At 30.3% G+C, this 20,390-nt stretch overlaps 1 non-coding gene across 1 annotated transcript; it reads right to left on the bottom strand.

Annotated features, from left to right (window-relative positions):
* Positions 1–209: 209 nt before the first annotated feature.
* Positions 210–353, bottom strand: LOC144249436 (U4 spliceosomal RNA). The gene has a single exon (XR_013342233.1). It is a non-coding gene; the product is annotated as a U4 spliceosomal RNA (small nuclear RNA).
* Positions 354–20,390: the final 20,037 nt, after the last annotated feature.

Genomic DNA, 20,390 nt, shown 5'->3' with positions numbered 1-20,390 from the left:
GTCACAAAGAATTAAGGCAAATGACTGCTCTGGGAATGATCAGAAACACCGATTTTGCATCTTTTTAATAAAGGATTGCAGTATTAATGAAAGAAGCTCAGTTTTTACTTTTTGCTTTTGTTTTGTTTTAAAGATATTTGAGCTGACAAAAAATGCCTATGCAATTCTCTATAAGTTAAATAATTTAATCTGACCCTTAAACACTCTTTCTTTGAAATGGGAATATAAATGTCATCTCAGGATTATTATTTGGGACAATTAAAGAAGTGAAATACTATATATAAGTTTTCAATTAGCAATAATCACGCCTCGGATAAACCTCATTGGCTACGATACTGCCACTGCGCAAAGCTGAAATACTATATATAAATGTTAACAGCTAAGATGCAAATGCACATGATTTGTGTCAGAGGTGGAAAGCCCACTGAGAAACCCCTGGCACACAGCACCCATTACTTGTGAATGTTCATGTGTTAAGCGCATATTAGACATGACACCACAAACCCTGTAATTACTTACAAATGCAAAAAAGTCATTAGCACTTCAGAAATTTATTTAAGTCTTTTGTAAATTTGTCTACCTTCTTTTCCTAGGAGAAAAAAAAATGTTGTGTGCAGAGAAAACCGTCAGCACTTCAACAATTTTTCTAGCCAAATCCAGATCTTTGCTGGAAATTCTCTAAAGATAGACATGGTTTCAAAAAAGGTCCTCATTCCCACGGGCAACTTTTATTTAAGAGATAAAGAGAGATAGTATACTCCTTTGGAGATGATCCAGGGACCCGAGCAGGTGCCCATGGGAGTGGGGGTGTCTTGTATTTTTATAGACACCCCCCAACACACACACACACACACACACACACACACACACACTTTTTTCCTACCTTCTTGACCACAAACAGGAAGGGAACTGCCCAGGGGGTAATTGCTTGTATTGAAAAATGAAATCCTTCCCTCACCCTGAGGAGTTAGCAACCAGTTGCTGGAGAAGGGCTCTCTACCCATTTCCTTTCCTTTGACAATCAGCTTCCTGCCCTTCGCACCAGTCTCATTATTAAACAATGTGATTAGGCCAAATGATCTACTCGGTTTCATGTCAGAAATCTGACCTAGGAAGCTCCTTTATTCCATTTTACCTCTGAGGAAACTGCAGGACATGTAGCTAGTAAGTTCAGTTCAGCTTCAGAAAGACTCCTTGCACAGCAACCAAAAGAAGGACACAGCAAACTTTGAGGACATCCGTTTTACAGAGGATTCCTCAAAGTTATAGAATGTCATTGGTTCAACCAAAAGGGAAAGCATTATAGACAATTGTATCCTGTGGAAAAGGAGGGAAGAGTAAAAGGTAAAGAAAGGTGGAGGAAACTACAAAGAGGTCCTTGCTCTTGCCCCAAGGGACCCAAGAATGGTGAAAAGAGAACTTTGAAAGGCATCCAAAGCTAGATATGACAGGGAACAATGGAGAAGGTCAAGTAAGCTATAGGATTTCACCAGGAAGCCTGAATGAGTAGGAAATTGAACTTGATTTTTGCCAAAGCCTGATCATAATCACACAATAAATTTATTTTAAAGACATAATATGTATGCACACTTTTGCATACATTTCCTCTGCAATCATGTATCCATTCATTGTATATGTATTGATAGGAAATATGGTAGTCATGTATTTCTGAGTTAAGTAGAAACTAGATATTCTGCAATAATATCTCATAGCCTGAATGTGAGTAAGCAAAATTTTAAATTCAGACGGATATTCTTTAGAAAAATATTTCTTTTGTTTTGATTTTTTCTTTTTACTGTGAAGATTAATCATATTCTTTAGTGGAAATAAAACTTTTGCTTTTATTAAAAGAAGTACTAAAACTCTTTTTCGTAACATATAGGCTTGCATAAAAATCTCATAAAGTTTGCAAAGTTTTTTTTCTAATATTCATTAGATGTTTTACATAATGAAAAGGTCATTAAATTAGGTGAGATGTTCTGTCTTTTTTACCAGTCAGGTTTGAAAACTGCACACACCATGGTCATCATGAAAAGGGTAGGTGACAGAAAAAACCAATGAGTTCTTTAGATAAGTTAAAACTAGTTTCTATAAAAGGCACAGAGAAGAATGGATTTTGGAATCAGATTCCTTGAGATAGAATAATTACTTAATCTCTCTGCCTATTCCCTATTTATGTCTAAAGGAGGATCAAATGAAGCATTACATATAAAGTCCTAAGAATAATATCTGATACATGGTGTGTCATTCATGTGTTTTATGCTTTGATTAAAGACACTCATACATTTGTTATCATATAGTGTTTTTAATGGCATTAGTTGTTACTTTTGAAATCTTTATTTACAATCAAAACATTGTAAAAATCATACACTAGAATACAACATTCAATGTTTGAATAAAATCTCATATGAGTCAGAAGAACAAAATTAAACTTGAGATGCTTTGATTGACTAGACAAACACATGCCAACAGTTCTCATATGGACTGATTTTGATTACCATCTTCCCTAAATTTTATGACAGTTGATGGGTAATGTTGTTGACTTCGTGGCTAGTGTTTTCTGAATGAATTTATGGTATGGTAGTGGAAAATATGGACCACTGTGAGAAAAATCTATAAGTAACCAAGAAAGGAGAATTCTATACATTTTAACCAGCTAATCTTTAACTTTAAAGTTTTTAAAGGGCCTCCTAAAATCTTTCACAATTTCTTTTAAACACAGTTTGCTGAATGAAATAATGAGAATTTAAATCATTAGACAAGCAAAAGTCTCTGATGTTAACAAATTGTATTTTCTTTGTCTCTGTAGATAAGTATGCCAGTCATGAGAGTTGCCTACCTCTTCTCCTGTGAATGACAGTATCCTGCAACAGACTGCATTTTGCTTTTGTAGTAATGGTGATTGAATTTAGGGCCAAGCAAGTTTTTGCCCAGCCCTGCAATTACTATGGTTTTCAAATTTCCGCAATGAGCATGACCATAGAACAGACAATAGAAGTTGAGATGATATAATATCTATGATAACTTAGAGTTTTGTCTATGAGATTAATTAATATATGAAATAATTTCATTATTATTATATTTCTATGTTTAGGTTAGGAATTCAAGAATAACCTTATCTCCAAAGAGAAAATGAGTTATAATGGCAAAATAAGTGATTGAAATATCTTCTCAGTCTAAATGTTCTATTGTCTCTGTGACATATTTGAGGCCCCATTTCTGTCTCTTTCTGTAATATTTTGACTTTGTGATTTCCCACTGAAAACTGGAGACCTAGAAAATATTTTCATTCATTTTGGCAAGGGGTAGTGAAAAGATAATGTCTTAAAGCAAAGAGAGGCTTCAAAAATATAAATTTTTGGACATATTTACCAAATAAAATTGGTTAAAGTGCTGTATTTTCTGAAAAGCAGAGAAGAACAAAGTAACTGATGCAAATAGTTTGATTTTTTTAATTAAATAATAAGTTGTTATTTTAATTAGAAAAAATAAAAATAATAAAATTTAAAAACTGATATTGCAGAACAAAAATTAATTCCTAAAATGAAGGAAAGAAACATTAATTTTCTGACCATAAAAAACTAGAAAAAAGGAACAGTTTTTACATATACCATTACAATGAAATTTCATAACTGTATCTAATAAAAATAACAATATAAGTTCCCCCTCCACTTAGAAACCTCTATAACATAAGAAAATTTATCACTAAGCAAGTTATTTTTATTTCTTTGGATGAGCACAATATGCCTAGTAACCTTCTTCCCATACAATGACTGAAAGTGGGAATATTCATTAACAGGAATTGTTGAGATTCCATCTGTATTCAGTACAAGACACTTGTGTATCTGTATAAAGTTAGACACCTTAGATCTTTATCAGTAAGATCATTTCAGTTTGATCACTTATATTTAGGTTAGTATTTTAACAAATTTCTTAAATATTGATTATACACCTAAATATATATATAGTTATATATATATATATATATAGTTATATATATAGTTATATATATATATAGTTATATATATATAGTTATATATATAGTTATAGTTATATATTGTTATATATTACCTAATGTATGTAACTTCTAAGTTATATTACTTAATATATATAACTTCTAAGTTATCACTTAATGTATTTGAGGGCAGCACCTTTCGTTCACAGAATCTATTATATTGAACCACCTTATAAAAAATTTTTCTAATTCTAATGGCTTTAATATCAGCAATGTCCAATGGTCCACCTAATATATTTACTATACATTTGTTGAATGTATGTATTTATGTATTTCTAAATGGTGAATTATCATTCACTGGCTTTTACATTTATTTTGAAGTGTCTTTGAAAAACATCAATACTTTAATTCTCTATCTATACTCAATAAAACACTAGTAGGTCTTTATATTTGCTTATCAAGTCATGGTTTAAATAAGCTGAATATAAGCATTAGATAGTTTATGGCAATTTCATACTTCTACATTGAATAAAATTTTCTGGTAATTTATATAAATTCCATTCACTACTGATTTTTATTTGTCAATTATTTGAATTTAATTTAATTCAAATTAAAATTTTAATTGAAAAATAAAAGTATAAAACTGTATAGAATAATGAGTTACTATGAGATATGTTGGTACATGTATATATTGTACGGTGTTTAAATCAGGTTAAAATACTTTTCTTCTCAAAATATTGACTATTACGGACAGGAGGCAGTTTGATCATACTATTGGAAGCTAATCCTAGTAAGCAGATTGTTTAAGAACAGCCTGAACATTGTTTAATATTAAGGAATAAAAGGAAGAAGCAAATATGGTTGGCATAACATATATTAAATTATGCAATACCAGTGTGGGATTTATAAACTGAAACAATGACCCATACTATTAGTAAAATATTGATTATTTAAAAATGTTTACATAGCCAGGCTCGGTGATACCCACCTGTAATCCCAGAGGCTCTGGAGGCTGAGGCAGGAGAGTGGTGATTTCAAAGCCAGCCTCAGAAAAAGCAAGGCACTAAGCAATTAGTGAGACCCTGTCTGTAAGTAAAATAGAAAAATAAGGCTGGAGATGTGGCTCAGTGGCAGAGAGCCTCTGAGTTCAATCTCTGGTACACCCCCCAAAAAATGTTTATATACATATAATATACTTTATATAATGTTTATACATGTAATAAATTTATTTCATTGATGCCATTTTATGTGACTGTCAAATGGTCTTTAGACATTTTTTAGAAATTTAATAAGTATATTTTACAAAGGTGCATTTTTTTCTTTATTTCAAGTTAACATACTTATTCCACTATTAAGTAATCTGAGTGAGAATTAGGGTTAATAACTCTGAATATACCAAACAAGAATGTCTACTTAGTCCATTAATAATTTTCAATGATCTCTTTGTACACTTCTACATGGAGTGAACAAATGAGATTAGAAAAAAAATTGCATCAATATTAAATTTAAGTTACATAGATTTTTAAAAATGTATTATGTGGGCCCACTACATTTTAGTTTGTGTAAAAATGGAACTTAAATAAGTTACCTTGTTTTCAAATTTGTCACATATTTTTTCCAACTAAAAAAGGAAGATATTCTGGTAATGTAAAATAATATTGGTTAAAAAAAGAATATGGATTTATAATTATAATGAATAAATCACTATGGATAATACAAATGTTGATTCAAATGATGTAATAGTAATTAAAGTCATCAAATGTCCTATGTGTTTTAAATTTTAGCATCCGTTTTTTTTTCCAGGTGTTTTTAATTGATGTACATTGCTTAATAAATCTTATTTTATGTAAACATATACTTTGGGGCAAGAATAAATAAAAGTTAGTAAAAGTTTAGATGGGAGTAGGTAGTAACTACCTTCATAATATTAATCTATTTTATTTTAATTATTTCATATCATAGCCATCTCAAATCAACAGTTTTAAAAATTGGTAAAACTTCAGAAATATAAAACATAGCAATAGCTGTGTTTTATGGCAAAAGATATATCTTTATGAACAATAAACTTAATAAAATTAAATAAATGAAAAGAAAAACCTCAAATTATATTCCCAGAGAAATTGTTAGCAACAGTTTATACTATCACAATATAGTATAGCAAGAAGTTTTCAAATATACTAAGCAGTATCAAAGCATAAATATTCATAAGATCTTTTCTTGAAGCTACATAATTATGCTTCTTACAAAACCTTTCCTCATGCATTTTATTAATTCTACAATATTTTCTTCTCAAAAATTGTGTTACCTAATTTTAACTGGTCACTCATCTAGAATAAATTTGGCCTTCCCTGTGACTTAGCAAGCTCATGGTAAGAAAGATGATTTACTGAGTACACAAAAATGAAATTAGATGATTTTATTTAGCTCAGGGGATGAATTTTTATAAAACTTTTTAGTTATCACCAAATTATAGACTATATGTAATCTTGCTTAGTCTGTTACTTCTACTATATCATTGATCCATTTCTAACTTAAATGTTTTGTTTTCCTATCGCTCACCTTTATTTGAAGACAGTGAAAACACAAATCTATTGGCTATCACAGTGACATTCTCACTATTATTACTGTTATTACCCAGGCAGGTAATAAACATTTATGTAATAAATAAATATTTATTAAGTGAACAAATATGAATGTGAATATCATTGGAGTTCATAGGGGTATATGAGAGAAAATTCAGAATGCAACTGTGAAGAAGAATCTCTTTAGTTGGTTTAAATGCAAAGCTGCAATTAATACTAAATTATTATAAATATCATCCTATGATACTTTAGATTTTTCCTGAGAAAAATAGAATAATCCATAAACAAGTTAATATTTACAAAATACAATGACTATCAGAATAAGAATTTTTCCAAATATTAAAACAAGAGGACAGATTTTGTTAACACTATTTAGATATGCATTTTTTGTTGAATTTAGTAATTCTAATTATAAAACCAAAGTTAAATATCCATTCTATTCAACAACTGTATATATGTCTCACATAAGATACTAAACTAGCATCTAAATTGTCTCAACTATAGTTTTATATTATAATACATGTCTGGCAGTTATTGATTGACTTAAAATTAAATAGAAAGTCATTTCTCTTCACTTTCAATTATTTCTCATGATAAAGAAAAAAATAAAGTGTTTAAATCTGCATCAACAAACCTTGCAGAATAATTTTGGTTAAAAAAGAATATGGATTTATAGTTATAATGAATAAATCACTATGGATAATATAAATGTTGATTCAAATGATGTAATAGTAATTAAAGTCATCAAATGACCTAAGTGCTTTGAATTTTAGCATCTCTTTTGAATTTTAGCATGTCAAAAGGGGAGTAAAGAACAAAACAAAATTCATACTATTCAAAGTTAATGGCCAATTCCTAAATAATTAAGAAATTGTATTATAATGTCAGAGTTACTGACCTAGAAATATATGGCTAAATTACATACAAGAATATTATTTTGTATATTTAAATGTTTTAGAAGAGAAAATGTTTTTGAAATAGTTTATAATTTCTCTCCGCGCCCACCGCCATGTTGGAATCTAAGTATTTTCTGAGTTTAGAATAAATTCTAATAGTTCTGAAACATTCTGTACATTATAGCAAAATTATTCTTATAGTTAAAACTGCCTAAACTATGTTCACAGTTCCTTTCAGTGAACTTAAAAAAAATTCATATATCTTTCATTATTTCATATTTTGAAAAAATCATGACCTCATTAACTTTATAATAAACATTTTGTTTTCCTTTAAAAAAAAGTAATGTAATATCACACTTGTTCTATTATAGGTTTTTTTTGTGTGTGTGTGTATGTGTGTGTGTGTGTGTGTGTGTGTGAACTAAAGTTAGCATAGGTTAAAGCTTTTATAACTCTTCACCATGCACTTTTCTATATGATTTAAGTAAATCACATTTTCAGATACAGAATTCACTCTGTAATATTTAGAATTATGTGAAATATTCTATACTTGTAATAATTGGCTCTTCATTATCATTATATCTTGATCATTTAAACGCATTTATAATTTAAATAATTTAAAATTTCTTTGTAAAAACAAGAGAGAGAAATGAATTACAGTAGATGGGGTAGAGAGAGAAGATGGAAGGGGAGGGGACGGGAGGGGAGGGGGGATAGTAGAGGATAGGAAAGACAGCAGAATACAACATATACTAGTATGGTAGTATGTAAAAAAGTGGATGTGTAACTGATGTGATTCTGCAATATGTAGATGGGGTAAAAATGGGAGTTCATAATCCGCTTGAATCAAATATGATATGTCAAGACCTTTGTAATGTTTTGAACAACTAATAATAAAAAAAAATAAAATTTCTTCATATTGGAAGTATGTAGTCAGATCTCATTACAGATCAATATAGCATGAACAGAAGAAATATAGCAAAGTGATTTATAAGAAATCATACAGATAAGAAATTATCAATAAAACCCAAACAAAAGCTGTAGCAGTAAGTTCTCTGTCTCATAGAAACACGCAAGCATACACACACACACACACACACACACACACAAACACACAGTGAATGTACTACAGAACTTTAAAGACACTTTAAAGTAATTTTGTCAGAAGTTATTTTTTCTGAATCTCTAACCCACTGAAATTACAATTTACAAATTATTTTGAACAAAATTACAGTCTGTTTAGTAAGTATACGTGTGTTTTAAATGTATATTTGCTGAAACTCAGCTATACAATTATAAATGGACTTATTAGTAGTTATTAAAGAGAATTTCCTAGAATTAGACAAGTTCATATTTTTCAACTTGGCGGGGGGAATCCTTTAATGCCAAATATCAAGGGCTTAAGGACCCTTAATTTTAACTTAAGTGTCACTTAATATTGTTGATTCTATTAAATATCTCAGTATCAATGACAAAATATATGCTGTCATATTTTTTAGAAATGGCAGCCCCTTAAAAAATGGTTGTTTAACACATACATTGGCCAGATCTGTTTACATTAAAAATCTTTAAGCTTCTAGGTTATATAGTGCAAATGTATCAAACAGCACACACAATGGAATGAAAAAAAACATGGATTTTAGTTCTATTGTCACTATTTCCTAGCTAGCTAACTTCTTCCTTTTCATTAATTACTGTGACCAACTATTATTCAAGATAAATTATTAATATCTCTATTGTGTGACTCTTTGGATTGACTATAATGCAGTCAAAGTGATACCACACTGCTTGGCACATGGTAGTAATTGTACTGTAGCTAATATATTTATAAATAGTTGTCTTTTAATGCAAATTATGTATATGCCTTCAAATTTGAGAAAGGAATGTAGAAGTGTAAAAACTGACTGAGAGAGCAAAGAGTCATATCCTTGAGTGTCAATCATCTGGTCAATTCCAAGGAATGGAGGCACAGGCATACGTGAGGGCAGAGGAAGGAGAGGAAAGCATCAGGCTGACTTCATTCCCGTTTAGCGGGGACTCTATTCTCTCCAACTATTTTAGTTTTATTGCATGTTTCTAAATCCTAAAGCACTGATCCAGACTGATGAAAAACACACTGGGATCTTTTCTCTTTTGATGGTTCACACGGCAACTTCATTTTTGTTGCTGGATTTCCCTAGTTGTGTAGAGGATTTTCTGGTTTTGCTGGCATAATTCTTGATTGAAAACAATCGTGCAGAAACAGCTATTATATGACTTGAGAGTGATATTGCATTCCAGGTATCATTTTTGTCTTTGTAAAATAGATAAAATAATAGGGATTTAGCCAATACCTTTTCTTTGTGGAGAAAAAAAAACCATCAAACTCTTCATTATTTTGCACCATCTCCCAAATTCTAATTTTAATCTAGACTTTGTAAAGAATGACCAAAGCCTAATAATATTTCTGCTATAATTTTCCAGATTATAGCAAATTAATGCTTTGGTAGCAGGATGGAGGTGAGGGGAGGAGTGAAGGACTTATTCAACAAATAGATATAATGGAATCAGTGACCTCCAAGACCTCTGACATCCCTGGAGGCTTGTAAAAGGAGTACTTACAGATGGCAGCTTGCAGTGGAAAGGAACTAAACTGTATCTGAAGATCAATAGTTATGGTATTGCTCTAAATCACAGTTTAGAAAATAAGAAATAATGGCTAATGAGAAATAACAGTTAAATTGTTACAAAGAATCAAAAGGGTGTTGCTGGAGAAACCAGGTCTTCGCATTGCTTTATTGCAAGGCCAATAAAGAAAATGGAAACAAAATCTAACTACAATGTTTCACAATGCTATTTAATATGAAGCTGTCAAAGATACAAAAATAGAAGATTTGCATATTTGTTTGAATAAATTGAGCCTGAGGAAGTTCAATCAATAACTTACGTTAAGACCTTTAATTGCATAAGGTTTTTGGCTGAGATTTAACTTCGTTTTATTCAAAAGGACCCAAGAGACACATTATCCTTCAGTCAAGTACAGAACCCTTACATGTTGTTGAGATTTTGCCACACTATTTGTGACAATAAACCAGAGATTGAAATAGTGGTCAGCATGATTAACCATGTACCACATCTTTACATAAGGAAGTAAATTTGATGCATATTTAAAATGAAATCCATTTTTTTGGGTAGAAGAGTTTTTCTTAGCAACATAAAAAAACTCAAATTACTACTTAGCATTACAGAAAATATTTGAAGAATTAGCTTATGATCTATGAAAATGTCCAATAATTATAGTGCTTTTTTTTTTTACTAGGTTGGGAACTAGGCTTCAATAAAAGGCTTTAGATTTAAATAATCAATTTCACTATGTTGTGTGTTTGCCTGTCAATACTTAAATAAGAATAAAATGAAGAATAATGGATCTGATCTATTGTAATTAACTATGTGAGTTTTGTTCCGACAGTAACTAACACGGGAAGAAAGGATCATGAAAAGGCCCTTGAGAGGGCAGTGGGCCCATTCCCATAAATTTTATTCTAATAAAACAGAGGATGTCGATTTTTTATTCCCTTATTATAGATAGAACTCCATCACTTATATATTCACCTTGGATTGAAGGGACGTTAGTCATGGCTGAGTACTCTGATTTCCCCCCTCCAGCTGGACAGCTTAATGAACAGACTCACTCCTTCAGGACCAAATGAGATAATGCGTGCAAAATCACTTCGAAGAGCATAAAGTACTTCACAAATGCAAAGAATTATTACTTTCATATGAGTAATTAGTGCTTTTAGTAATAAAGAAATATCACTTCACAAAACTAATTTATGAATTATAGTTCTTTGGAAATGACCCTCTAATCAGTTGGGCTCATACCTAAGTGATAAGTAGTATAACTTTAGTCACTTTATCTTACTTTTCTGATGAGAATTCAAGAAATGTTTTAAGAACAAAATCTATCAAGCTTAAAAGATATACAGTGTCTATTGTTTTTCACTGAACAATATCTAGAATTCTAAAAAAGATCATTCATTAAATAAAACCTCCAGAAATATCTGTTATTTAAAATCAAATATGAGCAAATGATATTAAAATATTTTTTTAAAAAATGACATTTTATGTAAGAGAGAGAGAGAGAGAGAGAGAGAGAGAGAGAGAGAGAGAGAGAGAGAGAGAGGGGACATTTTCCTGCTTCATCTAGTTTGTTGTCTTTTTTAAAACTACAAATGTCACTCTGATTACATGTTCATGTGTTACCTGCAGGGTGGTATAAGTCTATTCCTCTTTCTGAATGGTAAATTTCTTTATTAAAATATTTTTATTGGTGTATAACCATATACAGAATAGTGGGTTTCCTTGTGGCATTTTGCACATGCACAAAACATAATTTGACCAATTTGATTCCTTACTATTTCCCCATGATCTTCCCTCTCCCCACCCTTTGATCCTATTCCTCTACTCTACTGGTTCCCCAGCACATACACTTTTTTTTCTATCTGGCTTCCACATGTGAGAGAAAATATGTGATCCTTGCATTTCTGAGCCAGCTTATTTCACTTAACATGATGCTTTCCCTGTTCCATCCATTTTTTTCTGCTAATGGCATGTCATTAATCATTATGGCTGAATACAACTTCGTGGAATATGTATGGGAAACATTATTGTTTTCCATTCTTCTATTGATGGATACCTAGCTTGGTTCCATAAATTGACTCCTGTGATTCATGCTGCAATAAACATGGATATGCACATATATCAATTTTCTTCTATGAGAAATTCAAAAAACTACTGAGATTTTAATATTATATATTTTATTGATGTCTTAATTCAATTAAATTTAAGCTATTTTCATGAATTTAAAATATAATTTTTGAGCACAAATGGTGGTTCTGTTCTTTAAAATACAATGTCATTGACATGACATGCTTTTAGACATCTTGAAGAGTTATAAGTAATCAATTCTATAACTAAAATAGAAAGCATGAATTAACTATGAATTAAATATATGGCATTAGAATAATATTAAGCATCAATTAACAAAACTTTTTTAAAAATAATGGGACAACATGAGTTTGAATTGTTAGAACTGAAATCTTATGTCATTTAATTTTGTCTCTGATATTCTTTAAAAGTTTACAAGTATATGGATACTAGGAAGGTAGACATAAGTACACAGACAACTTAGACATCTTATAAAGTAAAAATTAAATTAAATCTTCAAAGTATTAAAAATCAACATAAAATATCCCCTAATGAATTTCAGACTTTTAAAATTTTTCTCAATTTTTTTCAAAAGTAGATTATTTAGATTAATTTCTTGAAAATATACATGAAAGTCTTCAAACATGGGCAATAGGCTTGAAGCAATAAGAACATAATATCTTTAAACCTCAGAAGTAAATTTTATGATATTTCTTTAAATAATGCATGCTAGATTTTCATGATAAAATTAAGCTTATTTACAAAAAGGGTATTATATAGCAATACTATTATTTTTTCTACTATCACAAAACACAAATTTTTCCATAGATTACAAAATGAAATATGTAAAAGCTCTTCTGATTCCCAAACTTTAAATAAGAAATACTAAAACTGTGCTTCTGATTCCTATAATCATGTAAGGAATGAGATTCTTCAACTGAGAGATGTCAAGGTGGGCATATGGCTGCTATGTCAATATCTGCTGAGTGACCTTTCACAGGACACTCAGAAAGAGGACCAAGAGGTGAAGATTGGATGGTGAATATACTTAAGAAAATCTCTTCTATGATAGCTGTGGATACATTGGATTCCTCTACATTTTCTTTCACAGAATAAAATCTCCAAAATTGTAAAAATTTTATGAATTAAGAAATATGCCTTGCTAGGCATGGTGGTACAAGCCTGGAATCTCAGGAACCAGGGAGTCTAAGGTAGGAGGATTGCAAGTTTAAGGCCAGCCTCAGCAACTTAGACCCTGTCTTAAAAAGTAAAATAAATAAACAAAAGTGCCTGAAAGCAGTCAAATACCATTGGGTTTATTTCATATTTTAAAAACATATATTGATAAAAATAGATTTTTTGATAATTTACTTCTAACAAAGAATAAATATATTTTATAATTTTAGTTATACTATCTGATGATATGATTAATGTTAATTATTTACTTAATTATGTAATCACCATGTTCTGTTGACCCACTGAACATCTAAATTGATTATGACTTTTTCTCAATCTTAAACAATATAGAACATTAAGTTGGCTGTATTATCCTGAGTTTATCTCATAAGCTAACTATATTTTGTTATATAGTTCTACATTTCACCTGACTATACAATTTCACTTTCTTCTTTTTTAAACATGCCTACTACACAATTCTTTGCCTCAGAGTATTTTCTTTCAAAGCTAGAATACATTCTGAAACCAGGACCTTATCTTGTATTTCCCCTACAGTGAATGTGCTATCATCATCTCAGCTAATTTACTTTTCAATAGTCTTGTTTTTCACGCACTGGACATTTGTTCATGTTGCACAGAGGTCATACTCTTGGGTTTATAGCGCTTAATAAAGTTTTATTGCTGCTCTTCTGGCAATCTCAAGAGTAGGTTAAGTCTATTACATTCATAATTAATCACACCATTGCTCAGGAATTCAATCTCAAATAGCAAAGAGGGTTCAATGCTAACACCTAGTTTACTTTTCTGCATACTCAAAATTTATGCTATGTCATATATATTTCATTCTTTAGCCACAAATATTTATGAGTAAGCACTATGATAACATTAGGATGGTGACAAATTTCAAAATAATAGATAAATCCATCACCCAGACCAACACTTTCTTTTGTTTATCATGTGTCATAGCATATTGAGAAAATGAAACAGGATTTTGAAAACAGATTAGTTTTAGAGAAAATAAACTGTTGGTTTTTGTCTCATTACTGTATTAGAAAAGGATTTACTATTTTAACATTTGCTCAAATCATTCATTTGTTCATTTTAATCATTTCCAAAGTAGGAGCCATTAACCTAGTCTGATATGATTGAATATGTTATTGATGTTGGCCTAATTAAATATTTTATGAGCAATAAGAGTTATGCCTGAAATTGAGATATGGTAGGATTAATATACATTTTGTTAAAGTAATATCTGTGACCTCTACAAATAGTTTCCATCAATTTAAGTAAATACATAGGTCTATCACAACTGAATCATTTGTACAAGTGATATTTTTCATGTAAAAAACACTTTGTGAAGCCTAAAAAGCATCATGTTTTAAGAGTAAACCTAGAGAAAATTACCCATTTTCCATTCATCCACTTCTATGTATAAAATACATTCAAATAAAATTCAAATAAAATGACACAAATAATTAAAATTTACCAAATTTATTTGTCATTATATTATAAATTTGGTAGCAAAATCAATACTATATTTTATGTCATTCACACATTATAAATAATAATAAACTAAAGAAAAAGAAGAAAAAAATTATTGTCAAATACCATAATGAAATTATGTCAGATATCTCATCATTAAGATGTTTAAATAATTCTCTAGAATGTGTATTTAAACAACATAATTTATTAATGCTACAATCATATCTTAAGGGAACTAATGTTGTACTTTATCAGCAGATACCCAGTTTGTAAGTTTCTATGTGTATTGATAACCTCCTTGAATACAATTAATATTTAATAAAGAAGATTTTCCAACACTGTGAATTTTCTTTAAGAATGCAATGAGAAGTGGTGCATGCCTATAATTCTAGCAGCTTGGAAGCTGATGCAGGAGGATCAAAATTTCAAAGCCAGCCTCAGAAACTTAGGAAGACCCTAAATGATTTAGCAAGACCCTGTCTCAGGAAGAAAAAAAAAAAAAAGATTGGGATGTGGTTGAGATGTAAACTGCCCCTAGGTTCAATTCCTGGTACAAAAAAAAAAAAAAGAATTTGAAGAGTCAATTACTTAAAATAATTTTAATTTCTTATACCGAATCAGTATTTGTTAAAATATTGTCTGTCATAATAAAACAATTTCCTCACAAAGGGTCTTTTAATGTAAGTATGAAAGTATTTAATATAAGTATAAAAGTATTTATAATAAAGTTTGAAGAATAGAATGATCCATGTATTTTATCTTCATATCTTTTTCTTAAACATTAAGCTACAATTAAATGTCTTCATTTCATCAAAATGTCTTCATTAAAAAATGAAGGTTGTGAGGGGAATGGGGAAAAAAACAAGGAGAGAAATGAATTACAGTAGATAGGGTAGAGAGAGAAGATGGGAGGGGAGGGGAGGGGGGATAGTAGAGGATAGGAAAGGTAGCAGAATACAACAGTTACTAATATGGCATTATGTAAAAATGTGGATGTGTAACCGATGTGATTATGCAATCTTTGTAATGTTTTGAACAACCAATAAAATAAAATAAATAAATTTTAAAAAAATGAAGTTCTTCATATGAACAACTTTAAAAATCTAAATCTTAAAGACAGTTCAATATTGTTTGTTTCTATGCTTTAATATAAATTGGTTGTTTGTGATTTTATACTTTCTTCAGCATTAGTAAAATAGCTGAAATAGCCAAAAATCATATCTCCATTTACGTTTTGCAAACAACCTGCAATCTGAAATGGGTCCCTGGCATGAGATATGTCAAATTAAGCCTTGACATTCAAGTATGAAGCACCTGAATTTACTTAATGTACTAGTTCTGAATGCCATTCTCACCAAAGAATGAGAAGCACATGATCCTTCTTCAATATCCATGTGTCTAACATTAAATAGATTTTGAATATTTGGTTATGGTGCTCAGTGACAGAGTGTCACAGCTCCCCAATACATACCTATGAAGGATGCACCATTCAGTACTGTACTCAAGCCACATTTGCTTGCTTTACTTACCCTCAGCACATTAATAAAAAGCAAATGATACTTTACAGCCATGAATTCTGGTTTTAACCTTCAGTTACTCACCCATAAGAGAGAAAAAAGAAAGATATGGTTTATATGAAAAATTCCTTAGTGTTTCATTTTATATATGCAGGGAGCATTAAGATCTAAACGAAATTTTCTGTTGTTTTGTGCTCTGATATAATTATATCACAATTTTGCAAAATAAATTGCCTTTGAGTGTTTTATAGTACTAAACTTTTAGGGAGGTCTTTATTTTCTATATAAATTTGAAAAAGGAAAAAAATCTGGAAAAAAACAACATAGCTACCTGAACAAAGTATTTTAATATTCAAAGTTAATTAAACCAGACAGTATTTTATTAAATTAATTAAGACAAATGTTCTAGTGAGATATTTGTTCGCTGTCATTTAAGCTGTTGGTCTGGCTAGTTGACTTTTCCCTTTGGGCTCTTCCCCACATGCAGACAACTCAGAGAAAAGACAGGTTATCCTCAAGGGAAGGTCAAACTTCACTTCTCTAACCTCTGGGAGTTGAACCAGCAGAAGTAGCTATCCTTCAGTGGTCTGACACTGCAGTGTTTTCTTTCAAGAATATTTTCTATACATTTTTTGCCATAAACAAGCACTAGCATGATGAGAATGATTTAGAATGAAGAAGAAACATTTGACATGATAAGTGAAAAAGAAGGTACAGAATTTTTTAGTTTAATATATACTTTAAAATTATGATTCCCTACCAGGTGTGGTAGCACATGCCTATAATTCCAGTGACTCTGAAGACTGAGGAAGCGGGATCATAAGTTCAAAGCATTTAGAGAGGACCTAAGCAATTTAGTGATCCCCTACCTCAAAATAAAAAATACAAAGACCTGGGGATGAGGTTCAGTGGTAAAGCATGGCTGGGTTCAATACCTTGTACAATAAATAAATAGATAAAAGAAAATTAGGATCCATAAGGTGGGGATGTAGCTCAGTGGTAGAGCACTTGCTTTGCAAACAAGAGGCCTTGAGTTTTGTCCCCAGCTCTGCAAGAAATATAAATAAATAAAATTTAAAACCAAAATGAAACAAGGATTCCATCCTCTATACAGTTGGCCAACTCATATGTTTTTAAGGAGAATTCTAGAGAATCAGGAGACATTTTCCTCTATACTAGAAATTGAAACAATATAAAAGTAGATAACTTCATTATTAATAAAAATTTCCATTATAAAATATAGCATAAGTTCTTCAAATTGTACTATTCCAGATGAAAATATTTTTGTACTATTCCTGGTGAAAGGATTTTTCTAAGACTGTCATGGTTCAATATCAATATATATTACTCAAATTCTATCTTTTAAATTAAAAAATTAAACAACAAATAAGTTATAGTGGAATTGGTGTTAGAACCCAAGATACACCTCCCTCAAATTTAACCAAATTACAATGCAAGTTTTTTTCTAAACAGAGAATGGTAATAAATGATATAACATTAATCACTGTCTACAGTATAAAGATCAACAAAGATGAGGACTTTCAATATTAATAATGTAAATCTTGCTTTCTAAAGCATCACCTTTTGAGTATGTCTTCAATATAAAAACTATAACACTTGGAAATATAAAATCTGGTGTCTTGATACTTGAAAACAACTTTAGTTTTTAAGAAGCATAGTCTCCAGTAACAAGAGAGTAAGAGGGTAATAGGGAGGCAGGCTGAAAGTGAAAGAGTTTAAGTGATATACAGTGAACTGTTAATTAGAACATTTAGTATTTACTTTTTTATTATATTGGTTGATATATAAGTTACTATGTCAACTTAGCATACTAGAGTGATTTTTTAGATATCTTGTTAGACGGTACTTTTTAAGCCTGATAAATTATTTCATTGCATATAAAGTTGTCATCATTGTGAGAACATAGATAAGCAAACCAATATCCTTATCTGTAAAATTAGGATTATAACCATAACTAAATTAGGTGAGTTTTTCAAGTATCATTATTAGTCTACTAGTCACTGAAATAGGGTGTTATTTAATTATGTCTCTCACTTAATGCAATTTCAAACTTAATAGGTATTTGTAAATATCACTAAAAGTCAATCTCAAACTTGCAAAACTCCTTTACTTTCTTTTTTCCTTTTGCTTTTTCTGCCTAGTTTAACAGCAAAAACTTTGACTCTGGAATTTGACTCACCTGAGTATGAATATTAGTCTCTGACTTTGGGTATTTGTGTATACTTGAGTATGTCTTAATGCCCTTATCATCAATATGACAATAATACCCCTTATGAAATACACCCTAATAAGTCTTAACAATTATTAATATCAATCAAACACTGCTTCAGAATTTAGTTGAGAAAGCAGGTTCTATGTTTACATCTGGAATCGGTGTAATTCTAGCATACTGTTTAGGTCACTTAATTATACCATGAGTTCACTACCTTCGAGAAGGTATTTATCTCTTGTATTACTATAGCTCTTCATGTTAAGAAGTCTTCTGCTAGTTGAAGCTCCTGCTTGTACTTACATCAGCCCCATCAATAACTTTTCTCATAAAGATTATCAACATTTGAAATTATTTAATGTGCATGTGAAAAATGGTAAAAAAAAAAACTATTGGTAGGAAAGGTCCAGTTCTACTATAGTTTATTAACATTCATATTTCCCCACATTATGTAAACTGTACAGCAATGATTTTACCAAAATATACTTAAACTATAGTTCCACCCCCTAACTCAAAAGTGATTTATAAGCATACCTTATATGGAAAATAACAACTTCTATTTTCATCCTTTGCAATTAATTTCAAGTCCACCTGTTCTTTCAAAATAAACAACAAATAAAAATATGCAAGTAAGTATTTTAAATATAATTACTTCGATGCCAAAATAAACTGTCCAGCAAAAATAGATTATATATACACAATCATTTTCATTTTGTATTCTTATTAGTTAGACCTGGAATGAATTTATTTGTCCCTCTTCCAATTACAATCCAAGTGCTGCTAGAAAATTGAGTAATATTAACTATCTTATCAATTAATATGAACATATCAAGGGACACCTGAGGTGAGGAAGGTGTTTGATCTTTTGTCAGGTAGACCAATCAGAGACTCAGAAAAGACCTAATGCTGATAGAGAATTTGCTAGGGCACTTATGAGAAGTATATGTCTCTCTTGCCAACAATTCATTGAAATAACATCATCCATCTTGAAAAAATTGTGAGACAGCAAAACAACAGAATCCTCCCTGTGCTAGACAGGTATCAACTGCATAATAAGAGGGTAGCAACAAAACCTGATTCAGTTGAAATTGCTAGCTTATAATGACAGGTGGAGGCCAACATACCCTGAGTATCTACCATATGCTCCAACAAAATATGAATAATCTACAGAGCAGAAGAGCCACCAGTATTATTGCCTAAGGAAGAAGCTTTAAAATGCACAATTTGTCTTTACACTATTAATGATCAACCAAAAAATGTAACAGAGAATAAAAACTAAGAAGCCATTATAAGGGGGAAAAGAATGGGTGGGGTTCTCTTAAAGGACATCAAAGAAGACACTTAGAGATAGATCTTATCATAAATGAGATGTCACTCCAAAACAAGACGTACTACATTAAACTTTTAATATAAATTAAATATAAATTTTAATCCAGATTAACAAGAGTATGTTTAGAAATACCTGGACAATTTCAAAAATTAGATGAAAAAAATTAATGCAATTCTTTTAGTAGAACATTACTTTTGCATTTTGTAATATGTCATTCTTAGCATTAATGATTCTAACTAGTCTTCTGCTAGTAAGAACAATTGTAATAAATTTTAGGAGGATATTGTGTGGGTGATTTTTCAATGTTCCATTTCATTACAACTCATAAGTTATAAGAATCTCATGTACAATAAATAATTTGTATTAATATGTATAGATGTTTATACAATATATTATATATGAATATTATAAATACCTATATAGTTATAAGTCTATATAAAATCTATAATTCAATTGAGAAATTTCATCATTGAATAAATAATAAAGACTATATCAATGTAGTTTTTACTCAAATATTTTAATAGACTTTCTTTAGA

Source organism: Urocitellus parryii, chromosome 11, assembly GCF_045843805.1.
Source record: "Urocitellus parryii isolate mUroPar1 chromosome 11, mUroPar1.hap1, whole genome shotgun sequence".
NCBI lineage: Eukaryota > Metazoa > Chordata > Mammalia > Rodentia > Sciuridae > Urocitellus > Urocitellus parryii.
The sequence above is the reverse complement of the archived record's forward strand: the minus strand, read 5'-3'. Positions and strand labels throughout refer to the sequence as shown.